The sequence below is a fragment of the Cyanistes caeruleus genome, chromosome 5 (genome assembly GCF_971803275.1).
Source record: "Cyanistes caeruleus chromosome 5, bCyaCae1.hap1.1, whole genome shotgun sequence".
Classification (NCBI taxonomy): Eukaryota; Metazoa; Chordata; class Aves; order Passeriformes; family Paridae; genus Cyanistes; species Cyanistes caeruleus.
In genome coordinates, this window is record NC_141705.1 from 41,557,486 (window position 1) to 41,579,780 (window position 22,295).

The 22,295-nt window shown below is 37.0% G+C and overlaps 2 long non-coding RNA genes across 3 annotated transcripts in view; one reads left to right on the forward strand and one right to left on the reverse strand.

Moving 5' to 3' along the window:
* The first annotated feature begins 215 nt into the window (after nt 1-215).
* Nucleotides 216-16,703, forward strand: LOC111927856 (uncharacterized). The gene is made up of 3 exons (XR_002863788.2): nt 216-377; nt 14,773-14,841; nt 16,617-16,703. It is a non-coding gene; the product is annotated as an uncharacterized LOC111927856 (long non-coding RNA).
* The window catches only part of LOC111927855 (uncharacterized), a 49,910-nt gene continuing 31,062 nt past the window's right edge, over nt 3,448-22,295 (reverse strand). The window contains exons 3-5 of one of the 2 annotated variants that reach the window (XR_015287470.1): nt 11,766-11,907; nt 5,990-9,609; nt 3,448-5,657 (exon numbers count right to left, since the gene is read on the reverse strand). This is a non-coding gene — a long non-coding RNA (uncharacterized LOC111927855). Of the gene's footprint in view, nt 5,658-5,989; nt 9,689-11,765; nt 11,908-22,295 lie in introns of those variants that run through there. The other variant, XR_015287469.1, reaches the window with a different exon arrangement.

The following is a 22,295-nucleotide window of genomic DNA, read 5'->3' on the forward strand; positions in this document are numbered from 1 at the left end:
AAACTGCATTTCTCAGCCACCTACTTTTTCCTAAACAAAATAGAAATTAATTTAAAAATGGGCAGTAGCAGTTCCACAGTAGATGCTTTTTCAAAAAAAGTGACTGACTTCTCAGGTACAGTTACATGGAGCAATGCGTGGTAGCAAATGAGGTGTCCTGGCCACTAAAACATCGCCTTTACAGACTTTTCAAGCCCCTGCCCTTCTCTTTGTAGGTTGGTGAGGAAACAGAAGAAATCTGCACCTGACCAGCATTATATCTTGATTTCTAAATTTGGAGAAGGATTAATTTATGTTTTAGTTGAAAACACCAGTTACTGCCAATGGCTCAAAGCAATGGTAACCTGACACATTACAAAAGTCTCCGTTTCTGTCAGGTAAGTAATTTTTCATATTAACCTGGTCTTTTTTACTTTTTCCTATATTTGCAGACTCCACTAATGGAACTGGAACAAGCCTACTTACATTTGAAGTACAATACTTTTATCAGATATGGCTGCATCTTCTAAGAATTTATGTCCAATATGACAAAAGTCATATTGAACATAAAATAGACTTTCCAGATACTTTTTCATCTTGCAATGAAACTGGGTCATTAGTAATTGTAGAAGTGTTGTTAAATTTGACTTCCCTGATTTCTGTTTTTATTACATATTATTGAAATAGAAAAGAGGAAGAGGAATAATTCTGTTTGGGAAAAAAAAAAAAAACCCAACCAAATTAACTACAGATTCTCATTAATGGATTGTAATTATGTTAATTTAAAACATTGTTATAAGTTTTAGGTAATAGCCAAAGTTATTAAAAAATATGTCATTATTAAGAAATGATTTGGAGGATGTATCAGACATGGCATCCTCTTGTCTAATATACATATGGCCATAAAAAAGCACAGGACAACTTTTTCTTCCTATGAAGAAGACTTAGGATGTCCTCTGGGCAAGCTCTGTTCCGTTCCTAGTTGTTATCTTTACATCTGTGCCACATCTCCTGTGTGCCCAGTTGTCATTCCAAGCACGTCACTGATGCCAGTGTGATCTTGAGGAAGGGCAGCTGTGTAACGCTGCTCTGTCGATAAGCCCTGGTAACCATTGCACCATCAGGGACTTGCCAAACATATTCAAGCCCAAACATTAGCTCTAAGACAGCTACCAGCTGAACAGAGGGTTCTGTTTTTTGATTCTTGCATCAAAGAATGATTAAGTTGGAAAGGACCTACAAGGTGATCAAGCCTGACCTTTGACAGAAAACCACTGTGTCAACTAAACCAGAGCACTAAGTGCCACAGGCAGTCATTTCTTGAATTCTTCCAGGGAGGTTCCCCCATCATGTGTGTTACTGTTACTAAAGAACCTCCGTGCTTCTTTTCATCCTTCCTTTAATCAGGTGGATCAATTAGTTCACATTTTACAGCTAAACTGCCTTTTTTCTTTCATAAATTGTTTGCAGTTTGTCAATTCAACAAACAGAAAGAAAACAATTCTTTATTCAGATCCACACTATATTTAGATTCTTTTGGGATTCCTACTCAAAAAAAAAACCCAAAAAGCAAGCAACAAGCAAAACAACCCCCACCAAACTATCATCTGTGCAGAGTTGACTGCTATGACTGCTTTTTACACTTACACAGAAACAAATTTATTTATTGCAGAAATATTGCCTGTAAATAAATTAATTTCTTTTGCCGCTAATTTAATTAACTTCACTTGAACAAGTACAAAAAAATGGATTTCTTTCTTTTCTATTGGCTATCAATAGCATTCTATTCTATTCTAATTCTATTCTAATTCTATTCTAATTCTATTCTATTCTAATTCTATTCTATTCTAATTCTATTCTATTCTAATTCTATTCTATTCTAATTCTATTCTATTCTAATTCTATTCTATTCTAATTCTATTCTATTCTAATTCTATTCTATTCTATTCTATTCTATTCTATTCTATTCTATTCTATTCTATTCTATTCCATTCCATTCCATTCCATTCCATTCCATTCATCAAACAGTTATCTGCCATTGGAAATTAAGGCTGATCTTTAGTGCCCTATTTCCCCCTAGGGAGACTTCATGTTTTAGAAGACTAATTTTCTTACTTCTTAGTCAAATTGATACTTCTAAGCAGTATTGTTAGGTGGTTCACACAAAGTACTTTAACTTCCTTTTTTGATAGCATGACTTATCTAAAATACAAGAGCTTCAGCTCAATCATGTGTTGTTCAGATAGTGTCTCGTTTATTAAACTTTTTCAACACAAAAAACAACTTTAATATCTGTATGCATTTTTAACCTTCCATTTTAAATCTTTCCTTACATCTGCTGTTTTCCATTCTTTTCTCTCCCAAGTTCCTGAAGTGCAATAGGTACAGGAATTTCTGATCCTGATACACTGGCCTGAACAGTCTTCCATTACTAGAATTGTATTTTAATAGTGCAGTACACAGCAGAAGTGCTTCATTGTTTGTGTCCCTTGTTCCAATACCACTTTTTCTAATTGACCAGGAGCTTGCAGCACACTACCTCAGTGTTCCTGTTCAGCACAGAATGCAGGACTGTACTCACAGATTTCTGAGAACTGCTCTTTGATCATTCAGTCTCCTCTGTTGTGGGTTTCGGCCAAAGACTTCCACTGTCGCCCTGTGATTTCTCACACCTCTGCTTCTTGCCACAGCTCATTTTCAGAAAGCTAGAAGTTAGCTAATACTTTCCCTGAGGGCAATAAGTGCTAGTCTTTAGCAGCCAAGCTTCATCCTCTGTTCTGGATTTAGGAATCCACATTTTTGTAGGGAAGAGCAATGTCTCTCATAAAGCAGTCGGGCTACATGAACACCATTTTATTGCAAGCCACTATGAGCAGTATGTGTATTTTTATTACAACACTACAGCTTTCTGAAAGTCTAAATGAACCAGTAGTTAAGTGGGTCCAGTTCTTCATGCACCAAAATTTACAGATATTAAGATTTTTTTTGCAGTCTAGATTTTGTTTTGGCCGTCTGATGTATTCCTAAAAATAGATTTTACCTTAAACATTTCTTTATTTTGTGTTCAGTTTTGCAGAGAATTGCAATACTAATAATTTGATTATACCTATAAAGAACACTTGTTAAAAACTCCTTATTATTTGTTTAGAAAAAGCAAGACTTAGGTGCCTAATGTGGGCATGAAATGGAATTTAGGCATTTGTATCCAAAACTGAAATTTTCAAAACCCCTGTATTATTTGTTTTATCCTGGAACCTGAAATCCCTTAATACTTAATCCTATTTTTCAAATTTTGTGACTGAATTTTGACTTTTTTAATGTTTCCAGATGCATCTAATTTTCCTCAAGGCTGAATTTTCTGAGTATATGGGGAGGAAAATAAAAAATAAACAAATCAGATGGTAGCATATAGGCACTGAAGTACAAGGCGGTACAAACAGTGGAGATGCAAGAACGGCAACTCATATGTTTAAGCACGTATGATTAAACTTCCACCTTTATTTATTTACTAACAAAGAAGAATGAAGACTAAAAATATTCCATAACCAAGCATAGCCAAAAGCATTGATACATGGACCGGGCTGAAAACTCTCTTGATTATAACACATGTGAGGGGCCTCAGGATTCACAAACAAGTTTTCGCCAAATTTAAAATCCTCAAAGTTTGACTTTGGTCGGACCATGGATATTGCTGCACAGAAATGAGGAGGAAGGAGGACATTCTGTTTCTGCTGTGGAGACAGAGTTTTGTCTGCAGCAGTGAATGTTAGATGCACACAGCCTGAGGAGCAGTCAGCAAAGGAAACAGTGATGAACTGAGGTCCAGGAAAGGCAGTGGCAGGAGCACCACTTTTCAGTTCCAGCTCCCAAAACTAAACACATTATTTCTTTAGCAGTTACTTAATATTAAATACTGACATACTTGGGCTATTCACCATCCCAGACAGGTGATGAACAATAATATTAAATTGTCACCTTCTGATGATCACCCTCTGATGTACTGGATAAGTTTTATTCCCACACTTCAGTACATCTTCTGAAAAAAAAAAAAGAAAAGGGGGGGGGAGTGAGGCAGAGACCCCGGTTTCCAAGATAGCCTGCATCCTTCTGATTCTATATCTCTATCTCTTCAAGCAGAGAAGGAAATTCCCCTGTGTGCTGGACATGCTGGACGGGCAGCCTAGTCAAAGGAGGCTTTTATATTCCAAAGAGATTTTCGTTCTTACCACAATCTACAAACAGAGTGTTCAAGGATGTGCATTCTGATGAAAAAAATACACCAAGACCTAGGTGAAGAGAAGAATTAGATGAAAAAAAAAAAAAAAAATGCTGACTGTTTATCAACTGGACACATTTAGGTGTCTGTTTTGAAACAAACAATTTGCAAATGTTTGGATTCCATTTTCATCATGAAACCTCCCAAGTACTCCCTGCAGTGTGCATGGTCTTGAAGATGGTTCTCAAAATTTCTATCTAAATCAACAGAGAAATACTCATGGGTTAATAAGCTACTACTTACTTTTTTAGAAGGCACAGAATCTGCAGTTCTAGATATTGTTGAAGAATCCCTTTTTTTTTTTCCCTCTATATTTACAAATATTTTAGTTCCTTTTTTTTAATGGTCTATTAATTAAAATTTGAGAACAAAACTCAGGCAAAGGAATGTTGGTTGTATAGGGTCTCTAGGCCTCTCAAAAATAAAATATAAATCTAGAGTTCAGAACCTTGAAATTTCTACAGCCAAACCTACCTTAAATTTGTCCAAACAAGCTATTATGGTAAAGCGAGGGAGAAACACAGAAATCTTTAATACATGATGAAATTAATACCTCATTTTCTCTAGCTCTGCATTACAAGATCTTTTTTGCAGTATGAACTTTTGATTTAATCACACAACCATGTTATTATTCTAAAAAAGAGAAGCTGGTTTAACTGATAAGAGCATTTCTAAAATTGCCAATTTAAATAAAAATAAACGAGCTAGATGTTATAACCAAAGGGAGAAGAGCGTATAGTTTAATGCCATCGTTACTGAAAATCCTGGCACAGAGAGAGTACACAAGAATATCTTGGCAAAAGTACAAAGAAAAAAAATTTTATCTCACAGTTTTTTGTTTATTTTTGTTTGTTTACTGTCAGTAAACAAATCCAAATGAGCACAAATGAGGTGCCAGACCCACATCTGCTTGTCTGCCAACATGGAGTGGAAACCCTTGTACAATGCAAATTCTTCCATGGTTATACATTACTCTTGTCTCACTCTCAAAAGGGAAAACTAAAAAGAAAAATAAAAATTAAAAGAACAAATGAACATTGAGTTAATAATAGAGACCACGTCTGAAATAAGAGAAAGACATACTCAAATACCATCATTCTTTCTGGCCCAAATAGCCAAGTTTTTCACCTTTACAAGTAGGAAATACCCAGGTTTAGCTGTAATCCTAATTAGAGAGAATATATCCCTTTTTGTTTCCCATTCTCTCAGGAACAGATGCAATAGCAATCAGTTTCTTTAATCACAAATCAAAGTCTCTTTATAGCTGACACTCTGGTATTAAAAATTTCCTCTCTTGACTCCTTCTTAATGGGAAACTGAACACTTCTCTATGCTGCACTTCTTGCATGCTCAGCTGCAGGACTACAGCCCCTCTTTCTCCACTGTCAGTATTCAATTGATGCTGCATTTTTGGCAAAAAGACAACCAGAAAGTGCACATATAAGCTTGATAATATATTGTCATTAACCTAATTTAACAGACATAAGAGAACTATTGAAAAAAATTAGCTAGTCATCTAATGGCAGGTAAATGGTTAAAAGCACCTAGTTTATACACCATAATTGTGTTTTATCCTCTGGTATAAATTATATGCTAACACTATAACTGGGCATGTTTTTTCACCAATATTGCCATTCTTTTATGCTCAGACAGGGCACACACAGATTGTTCAGGTTTTGCTTGGTGACCAAAGCCACCTGCAATTGCATCCCATCAAATAAGATCATGACTTACTCACAGGAATGGAGTTTCACAATTTCCACTGGACATTTATAATCCAAGCTGTTTGACTGGAGACAAGAGGTCCATGCTGAGAGGCAGCAGCCAAAGTCTGTCAGTTATGGCTGTTGGCAGTCAAGCACATTGCACTCTACTGAAGCTTGGAAAACAAAGACAACATGCCTAAGATGTTGTTACCAACAAAGCAGTGATAGCTGGCAGTCCTGTTATCTTCTAATGGAACGTAGTATGGTCTCATTTGTTATGGTGCACTTTGCCAGCAGTTCCCAGCACATGTGAAGACCCTGGTCTAGGGCAGTATTGCACTGGACACCCACCATCTACATAGCATAAGACAGGCTGCAGAACTTAAACAAAAGAAAAACAACTTAGACATTATCTTTTCCTCTGTATAGTCGACTTTAGAAAGGGGAGCAGAGATTAAGGTGCAAGGCTGGAAGTAGAAGCAAGTGCTTTTGAGACCCAAAAGTTACTCTAAGTTTGGATAAAGTAGTCACCCATAGACAAGCCATTCATGAATGTTAACAGAATGGGGATCAGAATAAATTTTCTGGAGTTTCTTGAAAGGCAAAGACTCTTCAATGGTGCCACAAAACACTGACCTGTAAGTGGATGTTGTGGTTTAGCCCTAGACAGCAATCTGACTCCACCCAGACACTCACTCATCCCCCAACCAGCAGGACTGGGGAGAGAATTTAAAGGGTAAAAGCCAGAGAACTAGTGGGTTAAGATAGTTTCATAGGGAAAACAAAAGCAGCACACACAAGCAAAGAAAAAAAATGGAATTAATTCACCACTTCCCATGGGCAGGCAGGTGTTCAGCCATCTCCAGGAGAGCAGTGCCCAATCACATGTAGTGGTTACTTGGGCAGACAAACACCATCACTCCAAATATCCTCCCCTTCCTCCTTCTTCCCTTCACTTTACATAACTGAGCATGATGTTATGTGGTCTAGAATATCTTTGGTGTGTTGGGGTCACCTGTCCTGGCCGTGTCCCCTCTGAATCTCTGATGCACCCCCAATGCCTTTGCCATCATGGCAGTACAAAAAGCAGAAATGGCCTTGTCTCTGTGTAAGCCCTGCTCAACAAACAGGAATAACAAATAACAAAATAAGGCCATAACAAAAACCATCTCTATATTATCAACCCTGCGTTCAGCACAAATCCAAAACACAGCCCTGTACTAGACACTGTGAAGAAATTTAACTCTGCCCCAGCCAAAACCAGCACAGTGGAAGAAGGCCTGAGCTCAGAAAGTTGGAAAGCATGCCATTTTCAGCTGAGAGGGTTTTTTACCCTGGCCCATAGATATATCTGCAAGACAAAATTCATTCTAAACTAGCACAACCTTTTTCCCCCCTCCCTAAAACGTCATGTCAGTTGTCTAAGCTCCAAAATCCTTATTTCACAGAAAATAAAGTTGTTTCCATTTGCATAAGTATGTTTATCACTAAAAGTTTTGATGGACTTTTCATGGATTTAAATAACAGGATTCAGCATATTTGCTAAGACAAAAAGGGACAGGGCGTGGGTAAGTGGCACAAGCAGGCACACACAATTGTCCCCTCTCTGTTGTACAATTTGCATCTCTGCTGTTCTAACACAGAGATTATCTTCAGCGACCAAAATGTACAACTGTTTGTACAGCAACAATATACACAGATTATTTTTAGTTCAAACATGTGGCACTACTCATTGTGCAGCTGTTTTCATGCATTAATGCATTGGGATACAAAACCCTAATTGCAAGAGTCCAAATTAATTGCAAGCAATGAGACATTTTGGACTGAAAACCCCTTTTGGCTACACTGGAATTGAGTTGTTGACTTTTCAAGTTAAAAGAGATATGAATCATGGAAAATATTTCATTCTTAACCCCTCAAAGTACCCAATATTCCTAAACTAATGCAAAATACAGTTATGTGTTGGCTTAGAAATTACAACTTCTCTGCCAAAGGTTAATTCAGACTATTCATCCAAGATTAGTTGCAAGTTTTTAAAACTGTAAATAAATTCTTGTTCCTAAACAGCACAGGTTTTCAAAGCAGGGAGTATAACCCACAGCCTATAAAAGGAAAAGATTTAAAGCAGAAATGGGACATTTGACTTCTGCATATTTGGAACATTTAATCACCCTCTTGGTTATATGGAATGAGTTAGACTGGTGACTTTTTCTTCAGCTTCTTAGCAAAAGTACATTTATTTAATAGAGCCTTAATGTTTCTTAGGATGATTTAGAATTGAGTCCTGCACCTTTTAGAGGCAACTGCAGAACTCTGCTTCAGGAGGGGAAAGGTCCAAAGATTGTAAGCACTTGAAGATAGTGTCTAACTTTTTCTTGAACAATGGTGGCACCTTTCACTTTCATAATACAATTTATTAATGAACACATAATTGGAGAATTTTAGTCTCATGCTATTAGACAGAGACAGCTCTGCAAAACTTAAGTTGTTTTTAGCTGTAAACTCTGGGGAAAAAAAGTCTAAGGTATAAAAGTACTATCTCAGGAGTTACAGAAAGTAATATTTATGGGACCTAGACAGAAGTAGTTTTGGCAGATTTGGCTATAACACTTCAAAACACTGATGCTATTAAATCACCTCATACCGCCCCTTCGCTGCAGACAACTACCCACATAAAAACAAACTTCTGTCTTGCACAGTTTAATCTTAGCACACATTTAAATTCACTGTCAGTTTAAGTCTGTTATTTACATTGCCAATTACCATATTAAAATAAACATAGGCAGTGTTGTCCTGAAGGGAAAAAAATAAGATAATTCAAGTCACTAAATTCTCACAAAAAGCTGAACACACATCTACCAGAGAACCTTGCATAATTTCACATCAAATTTTCACATTTCCCTCCCAACCCTGAAATTTCTGTGGAGATTCCATGAGGGACAATAAAATTTTAATCCTAGTTAGATTGTAAAAACAATGTGGTTTTGATAGGTTCACCTCTGACTCAGACAGTCAGAAGCTTATTATTTACAATTTGATGCAAATTTAAAATTAGGGACAATATAATAGTTAACATAATCCTTGATGTCACTAGAGGAAAATCCTCAAAGCTGAGGATTGAGAGCATTTTGAGGCATAGATGAATCAAGGGTTGGTGAGTACACAGGTGTTAAATAACCTATGCTGCTATTCAGTCTGCTGGCCAAGGCACTCCTGCTGCTGGGTGCATCCTTTGACTTGAGTGATTTTCCAGTCAAAGAGCTTGGCAAGACCTGTGTGTTCCCTCCAGAAGCCAGGCTGCTCGCAGCATTACGCGTGGTTGGGGTCCTGAAGAGTCTCGTGCTGTGTCTCAAGCAGTCAGGAGCACACTTCCAGCTCCAGAAGCCCCTCTGGCAGGAGCTGTGCTTCCTGTTGACTCATTCGACCTCCCTGCACAGGAGCTGAGCATTCACATTTAGTTCAAATGGACAGTTTCTCTGGTCTCTCACAGCTGGACTTTAGTCAGCAACACCTTGGTGAACATGAAGTCTGAACATTGCCACTGAACAATTCATTGCACAGTGTCCTCCAGGGAAGGGAAAGCTGTTGTTTCCATAGCAGAGCTCCAGTCCACAGATTTATCTTCTGTCCAGCTCCCAAAGAGTTCTCCTACATGACAAATGGAGCTCAAAGCCTTAATACACCTGGTGGAGAGCCTGATGGCAGACTGCTGTTTTCTTGAAAGTACCTGTCAGTAACAACTTTTTTTTTTCCTGGGTCCATTTCTCAGTAGGCATTCATTATTACTCAGCAAATACCAAAAAACAAGCATCTTTCAGACAAGGAGTTCAGTTTAGAGGGTCAGCAGACACTCTTTTTTATTGTTACTTCTAGCAGGCCTAATTTTTCATCTGGCAGCCAAATTAAAAGCTGTCTGGAGAAGAATAAATTTCTGCTCCAGCACTTGTAAATCAGAAATTGGAGTGGATAACCTATGTGTGGCTATAACCAAGAATTCTCAAATTGTCCATTTAGACTATTTTTTAGACTATTTGAAGAGAATAAGTGACACTTGTGAATTTCAAAAGTCCAAATGCTGAGTTGAAGGTCACAGCAATCATGTACCTCACTGTACTGAGCAGCATGAACAAGACTACTTACAAGATGGACTCTGAGTTATCCTATGAAAAGTATCAATCTGTTGAGCTTCATTTGGTGCTCATATGAAGCAGTTCTGAAGTCCACTGCAAATTACTTTAACAGATAAGGATTTTCTGTGAGGCTGCGAAGAGCACAGCAACTTACCACATCCAATGCTTTTGTCAGATCAATGAAAGGAGAAGAGGAAAATACTGCATCTCCAGCACTGTCTCCTTACAAAACTTCTTTTCCTAGGAAAATGTTCCTTTTTCTAATGTTGTTTCTATTTTTATAAGCTCTTTCTAAAATAAGTGAAATTTTGTTTTGAGCTGTCCTCAGTGCACACTTCTTAACATTTAATAGCACACACTGAAATGATATTCTGTTAGTTATTTGGTACTGACTGTATAAGCTTTTGGCACAGAACACAGCTAGCAAGAGATCTGCTGGCACTCTAATCCATAAAAATACTTTAAAATGGAAAATGATAAAAATCCTCTTTTCTCTCTTGCATTACAGATATGATGGGAGTATTTTACTTGGATGGTATTCTCCTTTCTCCTCTTACCTGAAAGGGGTTGGAGCAGGGGCAGGAGGAAAAAAAAAAGCTGTTGGACTTTTTCAAATATCTTTTACTTTAAAAGTTTTTGATACATTTAACAACAATTAAGTAGCTGTCCTTACAGTTGCCTTGTGAAGTCTATCTTAACCCATGCCTACCCGTTATTTATATAGAAATAATTAGCAGTTGTGGTGTGTGCCTTAGATCCTGCTTTATCCCATGCTAATTTTCCTTGCCTGCTTTCCTTGGGCTATATAATTTAAGCAATATTTCTTACTCTCCTCTATAAAAATGTGAGAGCTTGAATTAGAGGTACTGTGGTAATGTAAGCCATAATGGAGAAGCAGGGATCACAAGGAGAACTTTACAGTTGAGTGATCTGATTTGTCAGCATTTCTTTGGTACATCCAGGATGTCCTAAAGCACAAGACATAGTAATATACAGACACAGCTACACCAAGTGATATAAAAATCATTAGCAAAAGGAATTTTCATGACCAATTGTTGTGTAAATATTACCTAAATGTACAGCAAATAATCAATTCCACAGTTAAATTTGTGTTTTATGAGTCAGCTAAGACAGCTCAGGACAGGACTCATACAGACCATGCTTATTCACATCTTTAGCAGTAATTAGTTTTGCCAAATTCTAGCTTACTTGCATGATGTTACATAACAATAGGTTATTCTGTTATGTTTTCTCTCCATTTTTAAGAAGATAAAAGTAGTACAATCTCTAACATTTCTGACTAAAAAGTCTTTATTTCTGAAGATCTCCAAAATATTAAGAATAGAATAAAATACTTTTCTGGACTTGGGTCATCTACATTTTTCATTTTGCTAAACAGCTGTTCCACTACAGATCTGCAATGTGCTTCAGAACTTAGAAACACCAAGTACTAGGTGTCTCCAAGGTTGAGCCACACAAGCAGAACTCAGGTGTGATTAAACTGTGCAGCAGAAGTGGAGACCTTTGTACTCTACACAGAATTATTCTTATTTCTGTGAGTGGCTAAAGGTACAAAGCTTCTCAAATGAGCTTTGCTCATAGAGATTCTCCTCCAGTGCTATGTTATATCACTTGGCATTTCCTATACCGTTACAAGCTTCAGCAATAACTTACCTTTACGTATTCTTCATTTCATCCATTTATTCTCTCCAATTAACAGATTTCAGACATAGTTACAAATTCCTTTTCTTTTGGCTACACATCCAGCAGCCAACTGCTATGGCTTTTTTGTTTCACTCCAGATGACAAGTACACCCTACAGAGTGGAAAGCAGTAGAATTTGAGAAAAAACAGCTCCCTGCTATGTCCAAATTCAGTGGAAGTGGTTAAAGTTCTCCAGCAGAGAAACCTGTCCCAAGCAAGGCTGGGACAGGTAGCAAGGCTCCGGGGAGAGGAGCAGGAGCATGAGCAAACTGACTTCAGAGATTGAAAAGCTTAGATTTAACAAGCTGAGCAAGAACTGGTTACTGCTAATAAACATCTCTGATATATGCATCTCCTATGCAATGGTAAATTTAAATGCAGATTTCTACCACCTTCTTTACAGAAAAATATAATTGTGCATGCTGTGGGAGATGGAGTGCCATATACAATAATATGCAGAAAAAAAAGCCTGCCTCTTAGGTCTCTACCTTGCCTGAGGATCCTCATCCTCAACTACACACATCAGTGCTGGTACTTTATATTTTATATTACTGAGCTGACAAAAACAGACACTGGGACAGTATATAATGCAACCATAATGTATGCAGATTATGAACAAGGCAGACTTTACAAATGAAGATGCTGAATCAGACCTGGAAAAACTGAATTTTCCAGCTCCTCTTCTGATACAAAGCCTAAAGGTATAAGATTAAAAACTCTGGGTTTGTCTATTGGCTTGAGGAAATTGTAGCATATGGCTGGAGCTAACTATGCAGAAGTACTGCAGCTCATCAGTTTTAATCTTCCTTTAAATCTTTTAACAGGAGGGACACCAAAGAAAGCCTCTGCATTTGGGTTTTTGGAAAATGCATAACTTATGCTGTAGCATCCTGAAGAAATCTACATCACTCACCATCATTTTTTTCTGCTTTCCAAATGTCTGGTAAATTAAGTTCCCATTAACTCTCCTTGCTCATGTTCCCAACCTTTAGAGCTACTAGGGTTATCTTTGCTGATAAAATAATGGAATCTTGCAGTACATTTGAAAGATATGTAAAAAAATACTAGCTCTCCTATAGCACCCATATTTCATTTAGAAATAGTCATGCTGCAAATCTGAAGATACGACATAGCACACTCAAATCCATCCATAACAGCCTCTCCTAATGATAGCCTGATCAGAAATCTGATCTACAAAACCACCCCTACAACCACTGTCCTACAAGACTGCAACAGCTGGCAGCTGCTGCTCCATGGAGCCTGCATTTCTCACCCTTGCAGAACCTTAATGACTCTTTCATTTCTAGTTTAATAACATGGGGCTTGGCAAGGTGGGGTGAGGATTTAGGTAGCCCTCTGCATTCAGTAACACAGAACACAGTCTGAAATCCAAACTAAGGATTTTTTTAGTTCTTATTATTACTAACACTCTGTGCTTTACACTGTTTTATGGGACTCAAAATATTTAAATCCTACCCCCCACAAAGAAGTTTCCCTTTACTAGGCACAAATTCATTATTTTTTTCTGATAAATAAGGATGAGACTTTTATAATAAGAGAAGATATTAAAAAAAAAATCAGCTTCATTGATTGATTTATGTCTTTAGAGACATAAAAACCAAAAAGATGATCCTTTCCTTTTCCACTTCTTTCAGTTTCAGATCAATAAACAGAATTCTGGAGTACCCTTCCCAGGACTAAAAACAGAGGAAAGAAAATAAGCTTGTATTGAAAAACATTATACACATTAAAAGGTTTTTTTGTCTTTAGTGAGACATCAGGTGGAGGGCAACACATTTTTACCATAATTCTAAAAGTCTTTACATGATAGACTCCAAGCTTGTTGACTTTTTCCAAGTGCAATATTGATGTCAGTTGTTCTCCCTTTACTGCAGAGATTTTTTTTTACAAGATACTGATTTTCCTGCCGTGTTCTTCCATACCTCATCCTCCTTTTCACAAACAGGCTTCCTACTACAGTGATTCCCAGAACCCTGAAATATGGTCCAGCCACTTGAGACTTGTAATCTTTCACCTTTCAAGCTTGCCCTTTTCCTCTCTCAGTTCCAGGGTCTATACAGCTCTTCACAGTCATAAGAAATTCTTACAGCATTTGACATTTCCTATAAGCTTCAGCAATCACTTACCTTCACATATTCTTCATTTCATCCATTTATTCTCTCCAATTAACAGATTTCAGACACCTGTTTAAACAGGTCCTTTTTTCTTATACTTCTTTTTTGAAACATAATCTAACTGGTTTTCCATTTTGAAAAACATTTTAACAACCTCAAAACTATTGTGAAATCTCCAATACAGTTTACTGGTGAAAGACACTCTAGTCACAGTAGTTCAAAACCTAACTTAAAAAATCCCACATCATAAACACTAATTGAACTCTAGTGTCCTGATATATAGCAATATCTTTACCAAAGATCCTTGAAGCACTTATTTTCACTCATGCTGCTGATTCTACTTCAAGTTAGCAATGGAGAACATGGAACATGGCAGCAGTCCCTCATCAGCTTCACCAGAAAGAGTTCTCAATTCAGGCCAAGAACTAGATTTGAATTTTCCTGTTAGTTACCTTCTGAAGAGTCCATATTTACATAGATGATGTCTTTCAGTACTCATTCACCCCTGCAGTTTACCTTTTGGGAATTGCTTGCAACGTAACAGCAGTGGAAATCCAGGTTGTGGTAACAGGAATAACTCAAAACTTCAAAAGAGGAAGGGAATCTAACAGATACATGTCTTGGTGAGATTCATGAACATTTTCCAATAGGATTGAAGCATGCAATGAATCCACCCTAACATGTCTGTCAGAAGCCTTCAATCAATTTTACCACTTAATCCATTATCAGAACGCACATACAGCTTTCCCTGCCACAGCACTGTTCTTCATCAGACGTCAAGGCTCCTGTCCTCAGCAGATGCTGCCTACTTCTATCTCATGGGATCTGATTTTACCTTGCAGGCACCACAGACCTTCAAGGAAGACCAGAGCACTTCCAAGATGTCATCTAAGCAGAGAGGAGCTGACCAGGTACTGCTAATGCCCCATTGTTCAGGATACCTTGAACATCCTTCAGGCCACATCTGTGAGAGTCCTGATGAGACTCTTGAGTGAGGTGTGCTCTGTATGCTTTACTGGGATATTCCTCAGACCCAGACCCATATCAGATCTGGAGTCTCATAAAAGAGAAAGGTAACAAATAATGTATATGCCTGGCACTTTAAACTCTAGCTGGAATTTGACAATGTGAACTCGTTTCCCTGTTTCATATAGATCTGGATTCTCACTACACAGAACACATTTACCATGTTAGAAAGATAAAATAAATGCTTTTTGTCATGCAAACTGGCTAAATTGACACTGTTATATTCAGACACACAGAAATAGGAAAGTAATGGGAATATACAGAGGAAAATGATCTCCCTTTCACCAGTTGCATGGCCTTAAGACTCCCTTTACGACTATGTTCTTATGTAACAGTAAACAATATCCTTTCATATAAAAATACAGTTATAAATACTTGTTCCTCTCTCTTCCCACTCTGCCTCAATTTTTGCATTGCTTAAAACTGAGTGCCTGACATCCAAAAATACCTGATATTAATATCCCTTTTTCTGTGTATGTTCATGGCCCTGTGGGGTTCTTTAAGCAGAAAAATCCTGGATCCTCATCAAACCTTACAGAACAATTCTTTAGACTGACTACAAAATATGCTCCAGTACCCTCAATATGAAGGATGAGCTATCAACAGCGTTCCTTATGGCATGTGGTCCATTTTTAATGCTGCAGAAGTCTGGCTGCGTGGATTTCAGTGCTGTACTTACCTATACCACAGCAGAGCTGACTCTCTTTTATCAGTTACCAGACTAAAGCAAGTACAGACCATATATTTGGATGCATCAAAGTGTTTGCCAAATCCTGTTGACACAATTCTACACACATGAAATTGAGCTGTGGACCCTCACATTGTCATTTAATATTATACCATTTATACAGAGAAAACATAATTGAAGCAAAATCAGAATGCTTTGCATGAACATAAGTTTAGAGTTCTACATCTCTACAAAATTTGATTTCCAAACTTACAAGATTAAAAATTTTTCACCATAGAAATGATCATGCTTCTCTAAGACACGGGGGCAGTCTTTTATTTGGGCTGCTTGGAACAACTTGTTTATAAAGCTTTTTCCAGTTTCTAGGAAACTTAACCATGCAGATGGTCAGATCTCCTCCACATAAAAGGTCTGACTTTACTAAGGATGAGTGAAGACAAACCATTCTGGTGCAGTAATTCTCCATACAGCCCTAGTTTCAAGGCAATTTAAAAAGCAACAACACTACCACCACCTCTTGCACTCCCTGGTTCTTTGCCAGCAACAGGTCAACAGACCTTACCTCATCATCTACCAGAAACTCAGTTTCTTTTTGCTCTATCTCTTCCATTTAATAAAATAAAATTTAAACAAACCAAGAAACAAACAACCCACTGTCCCCCCAGACAGAGGGGTTTTTCTGCTCATTTTGATACTGTGAAATCTACTTTCTGTGGTGGTGTAATAACAAGGGAAGATGCAAAACTTAGCTGTTTGTGTATTTAGTTTTGTTTCAGTACAAGCATTTATAAACATTTCTCTTCCCAGCAATCTCACACTGTTTCAAAAAGGACACAGTTCTAAAGTCATCTTCCTAATCTGACAAAAGGTTTATGATCACCCCCAAAAAATGGCTATGCAATGTTTTTAACACCCATCTTTATCCCAATCTGTTTTCCATAACTGTTGTCTTTTTTAACAATTTCATTGCAGAATATAATTGTATAAGGAATGCTCACAATAAACCAGAGTTCTTATCCTGAGCTGTAACTGATGCCCAAAGCATGCCATGAAGAAGAGAACTGCAAGATTGGAAGAAATACAAGTCAAAATCTAATATAAATGCTAATGTACTTATGTACTAAAAATCTAGCAAAATCTGAAATAAAAGATGTGCCTCCATTTCTAGACCAGAAGTCCAAATAGTTGCTTATTGCTTTTATACATGAAATAACCTTACAAAATAAAGGAAGGATTTTACTCCCTGTGACCCATTTTCAATTGTAGAATTAACTTAGATATTAGGCTGGGGTGATGCATGCAGAATTTTTAAAACCTAATATTTGCCTAAATATTAGTTAAGTGTAATTTAACTGTCAAAAAAAACAGAATCAGGACATGTTATGTGCATGCTTTTGGCAGCTTAGTCATGTAAGAGCTAAAAAAAGAGAAAAAGAACCTGGTAAGTACACGAGAGAGAATGGAACCAATTACAACTGTTTGTTCAAGGTAAGAATTTCTGAATCAGCTCCATTTTTAAAAACAGTCATTTAAATATGTAATATCCAATCTGGAAGGCAAAAAGTTCTCAAAAAAAAAGTAGACAACTATTTAGGAACATTCAGGAAATCCATTTTAGTTAAACCAAAGAAACCTGCTTTCTCCATTAAACCCCATCAGACCACCATTTTCTTCCTTTTTTCTTCCTTCCATTTAAATTATCTTTATTTAACTTTCCTTCAGTTCAAGTAAAAGATTACCAAAGAAAATTTATGATTTTCTGTAGGTTTTACAGACTGTGAAAAAATTCTAAGTTATTCTCCTAAAGAGGAATCTTTTCAAAACTAAGCAGTATAAAATCCTTTCCAGGATCAAATTTTGCTAATCCTCGATAAAAACAGATAAAATTAGTAATGGTAAGAAGAAAGAAGGAGAGAAATTTTGATTACTTTTAATAAATCATATGTAAAATCATATATTACAGAAATGTATACAGTGAGAGATCCTTTGATACAGCTGGATCTGTAAAGTTCAAGAGCTCTGCATTCTTCTCTGTCAGGGCAGAGTGGGTTTGGCAGCTGCAGTAGCCACTAGCCTGGATAATTTCTTGAGTGTGAAAACTAAACAAAACTAAAAAATCCACCACAAACCAGAAAAAAAAAAAGGGAAAAATCACTGTACTGCATAGGCCTACAAAATATTCACTATGGAGTACTGACCTTATTGTACAAGTACTTTCCAAAGTACATACACTACTCTTGGGTTCAGCATTTACCTTAAAAGCAGAAAATGTACAGTAAATTGTGGAAGATCTACAGTTTGGCTACAAAGAAACCCAAATACTGTCTTTTCCTGCTTGGATGCACCTGAAAGAAAGAACCAACAGTAGCCCCCACCTTAGAATGTGTGCATTTAAGGTAATCATTATGCAGCTGCTTGAACTTCCTGACTACAGAGGAAAACCAAATTGCGCTGCTGGCAGAAATTCCTGTGTCAGGTGCAGGTTCTCTGCATCCAGAGCCAGGGCTCAACTTTTTATTGGCTTGACTTTTATACCTAGCACTGTTATGAATACCTCTTTTTAACTATTATAGTTAAATATAATATAACTCTGCCCTCTCACATACCTTTTTCCCTCTTTTAGTGATATAAATCCTGGGGTCCCAAATCCTAGTGGGTGCACAGACTCATATCCTTCCCTCATTGCTGTGGGAGTGCTCTAGTAATTCATCTAAAGGGGGAAATTAATGCATTGCTCATGGTGACAACAGAAATTACTCTGGTAGTCGAGGGAAAATTGGAATATAATGCACACATACAGCAAAGACAGAGGCTGGATGGCTCATTCTAAGCTTGCAAGTATAGAATTATTTTCAGCTATTTCCCCAAGAAAATAGACAACATGTACTGACCACATGAGGCAGCAAGGTGTAGACAGTGAGAGTTGCATGGAAAGAGCAGAGAGGTCTGTAAGATACCTACACGTAGCCCACTTTGTTCTTTAATACATATTTTGAAAACTCAGTCTGGTCTGACTGTTTACCAGAGACTCAAAGTGCGTAGAAATATCAAAACAAAGTCCTAGTAGTACAAATACTTGATACTTACCAAAAACCCCATCAAACCAATAAACCTTTCTAGTCATGACTCATTCATCAGCTTTGCCAGAGCACTTGTCTGCATTTCTTGTGCCACGAGAGATGATGACTATTAAATGAACTTCAAAATAGGATTTATTTAATCTGATATGATTTGATTGAAAACATGCCTGTTTAAAGTTTTTTTTTTTCCCCTCTTCCTCTATCAGGTGGAATAGAACAAGCTACCAATAAGCAGGGCAATCAGAAGTGCTGTAACATTACAATTAGCATATTTATCATCTCGCTGTGAAGGATGAAGCATTCGATTATAATGGTGGGCTAGAAGGACAGAATTGATACTACAGCTGTCAAAATGGTCTAGAGAAGGTGTTTTTTAAAAAAGTAGCTTGCAGATGAGTGCCTTACTCCCTCTGGACTAGAAGAAATGCTGCCTGAGCAGTGATATATACTTTAGTTAAGTGATCAGCTGCAGTCTCTACAAGGCTTGTGTGACAGTCCAATGCCTGGGCCAAGAAGAAATAAATCATAATTGTCCCTTCTAGAACTCAGGCTTCTCTGTAATGCAATAGTCTAGAAAAATAACAGTCAGGCTAAAGGTGAGAGTTGAAAACAAACAAACAAAAAAACCCTCAAAAAAATCTTTCTTTGCTCCCTCAATTCAGATGTAAAAAGAATATTTTATTGTTCTTCCTATTTATGGTTTTTATGCCAAATATATTTCTGATCACCACAAATGTCTCACACATAGATTTATCTATGAATACCCATACCTGTATATCCAGGTTCACAGAGGAACCTTCTGCATATCAGCAAGAATATTCTTAGATCTCTATAAAAGTTATCCAACTACCCATTATTTCCCCTTTCTTTTGTTGTTTTCTTTGGTGTTGGTTGGTTGGTTTGGGGGTTTTTTATCATGTCATGGAGTAAAATAGGATTGTGTGTACTACTCTTACTCTGAAGAAACCTTACATAAAGGGACCAGGAAAGAATAAACTATTCATTAGCAATCCTAAACATACATAAAATGTTACAAAGGCAGGTAAACCAAGGATATTAAATTTAAAATAGTAAGCTAAGTTTTTTGGATCATATCCCATGATCTCTCACCTTGTGTACTGAACTGTAAATCTGCTGTGATGTTTTTTAGTCATGTAACTCAATTCCATGTATTGCAAGAGCTTTTTCTTCAATTTTGCTATCAGCAAGGAGAAGCAAAGTTTGTGTACAAACACTTCTTCCTCTCAACCTCACCATTTCTATTTTTTTTCCCCTCCACTTAAAAAGCTCAAGTTCTTCCCAAGACTATATTAGGAAAGAGGGATACCTACCTAAAACTGGTACCAGTTCTTTATTCACCAAACAGCTTGTAAGTTTATATTTTTTTTTGGAATATAAACTGCTTTCACCTCTTTATAAATGCCAATGTCCCCTGGTTAGATGAGCCATGGTCATCTGCTGTCCTCAAACAGATGTTTCTCTAAGTTCTAAATAAATTATTAGTCCACAGAGAGATAAAATGTTCTTTCCTGCATCACACAGCAGTGTTCAAATTTCAGGGTGAAGACTTTCCACACAATTAATCATGTATTTCATAGGAGCATGCACACTGAATCATATTTTGTACAAGTTTATGAACTGGATCAGTGCACATAGCTTAGTTACTACAGCATCTTGAGTGACCTTTTGAATTCAATCACTGAGGGGCAGATTGGTCTTTGAAGGAAAAGTCACAAGTGACTTTTGGGATAATGGTCTAAGCATTAAATCCCACAATAAAGGCATATCTTAACCTTTTCCCTTTCCTGCCCATTGAAAATAGAAATCAGAAAATAGCTGAGCAAGATAAGGCTTACACATATTTCTAAGCAAGAGGGAAAATGAAATTAGCAGGAAGTATTGGGAGTTAATTGGGAATATAGTAGAAACTTGGTAGTCATAATTCTCCTTATCACACTAACTATAGTTATGCTCCTAGACTTTTATCTGTTCATTGAGAAAGCAGTAAATTATGAAATAGGCTTGATTCTTAATAAATATTCATAACCCCAAGGCACTGAACAGTACAGGCAGAATCCTGTGCAGATCATCCCTTCAGGTCCTAGGACATGAGTACTTCAGAATACAGAGTGAGAAGGGAGAGTTTATTTTAATTCCTCTGCAGTACTGAATTCTTCTTTTGAAACAATATGAAGAGTTACAAGAATCAAAAATTACTACTGCCTTTATGTCAAAAACTGTAGAATCTGATTTTAAGCAGCAGAGTTTATGGGATGTGGCCCTGTCTGGCAGTGCTGAATAAGGTAGCTGCTCGCCCTCTTCTGAAATATGTCATTATAGGTCTGTGGCAACTATGCAATATTTCAGACATCATCAATAATTTTTTCATGTTCATTTACTGTTTTTTTCCCTGGTTCTGCCAGGCCACAAATACCTTACACCATGTTCTGATCAGAAACAAATGGAATGAAATAAATCTGCTTTTTCGTTTTCTCCTATATTTTATCTCTGACAAGGTTCAATGTTTGCATTCTAATTACAAAATAAAGAGAGGCAAATAATTTGTTCCGTCTTGGTGAACATTCAAGGATTTCAGTTTCCAATTTTAGCTGTTTTCCACCATAGAAAACAGCATCTTTCCTACCATCTGAAAATATATACTGGCTTCTGGTTTAAAAATACTATTAAAGAACAGAAGTCATGAAGATTATACTGAGATATGCTTTTAAAGCAAGTTAGAGAAAGAACGAGTTTTGACGTGTTCCTGCAAATATTTTGGCCCATGTAAGTAATAAATATATCCTAATTGTAAAGTTAATTGCTTAATGTTCACTTTCCTCACAGTACTTTTGGGTCAACTACCTCAGGATTCAACTTTTAAAGATCTTTCATAAACTGAGTTATACTGGGTTAAGCTAATCCTTGCAAACATGCCTTATTTCCTACACTACTGAGGAAAAAAATCAAAATCTGTCACTTCATATCAATATTGTATCATTTCCTGTTAATCTTGTCCTTGTAAAAGGACACATTCCATCAAATTATGCAAATAAAGAATATAAAAGAAAAAGGTAAATTAGTGTTCCAGTACACTGCATAAGTTTAGTCTTTGTATCTCTCTCATCACAAGAGATTTTAAGTGCTGGTGAGGAAAGCAACTGGAAATCTAACATCCTTCACAGCTGTGTGTTTATTGCATCCTCCAAACCTAGTCCTGCAAACAATTCTGGTCTCCCAAACATTTGGAGGGGAGGAAAAATTTAAAAAAAAAGCTATTTTTTGTTCCTAATGGGACGAGGTAGTAAAAGAGAATGGGAAACAAAGTAATTAAGGAAAAAAAAAGCAATAGTTTTGGCAAGTATATCAGATGAATAATTAAGTGCACTCTTTGTTCAAGAGTGCAAAGAGAAGTTAATTCCTGAAAGTTTTTGCTAGGAGGCATTGTGTGGTATCTCCAAACTATGTGGGATAAGGGTGGGGGCTGAGGAATGGAAGTGATCCAAAGAGAGTTAGGGATTAGATTCCTGAGAGATTGCAAGAGTCATCTAGGGTTAATAAAACGAACAAAGTG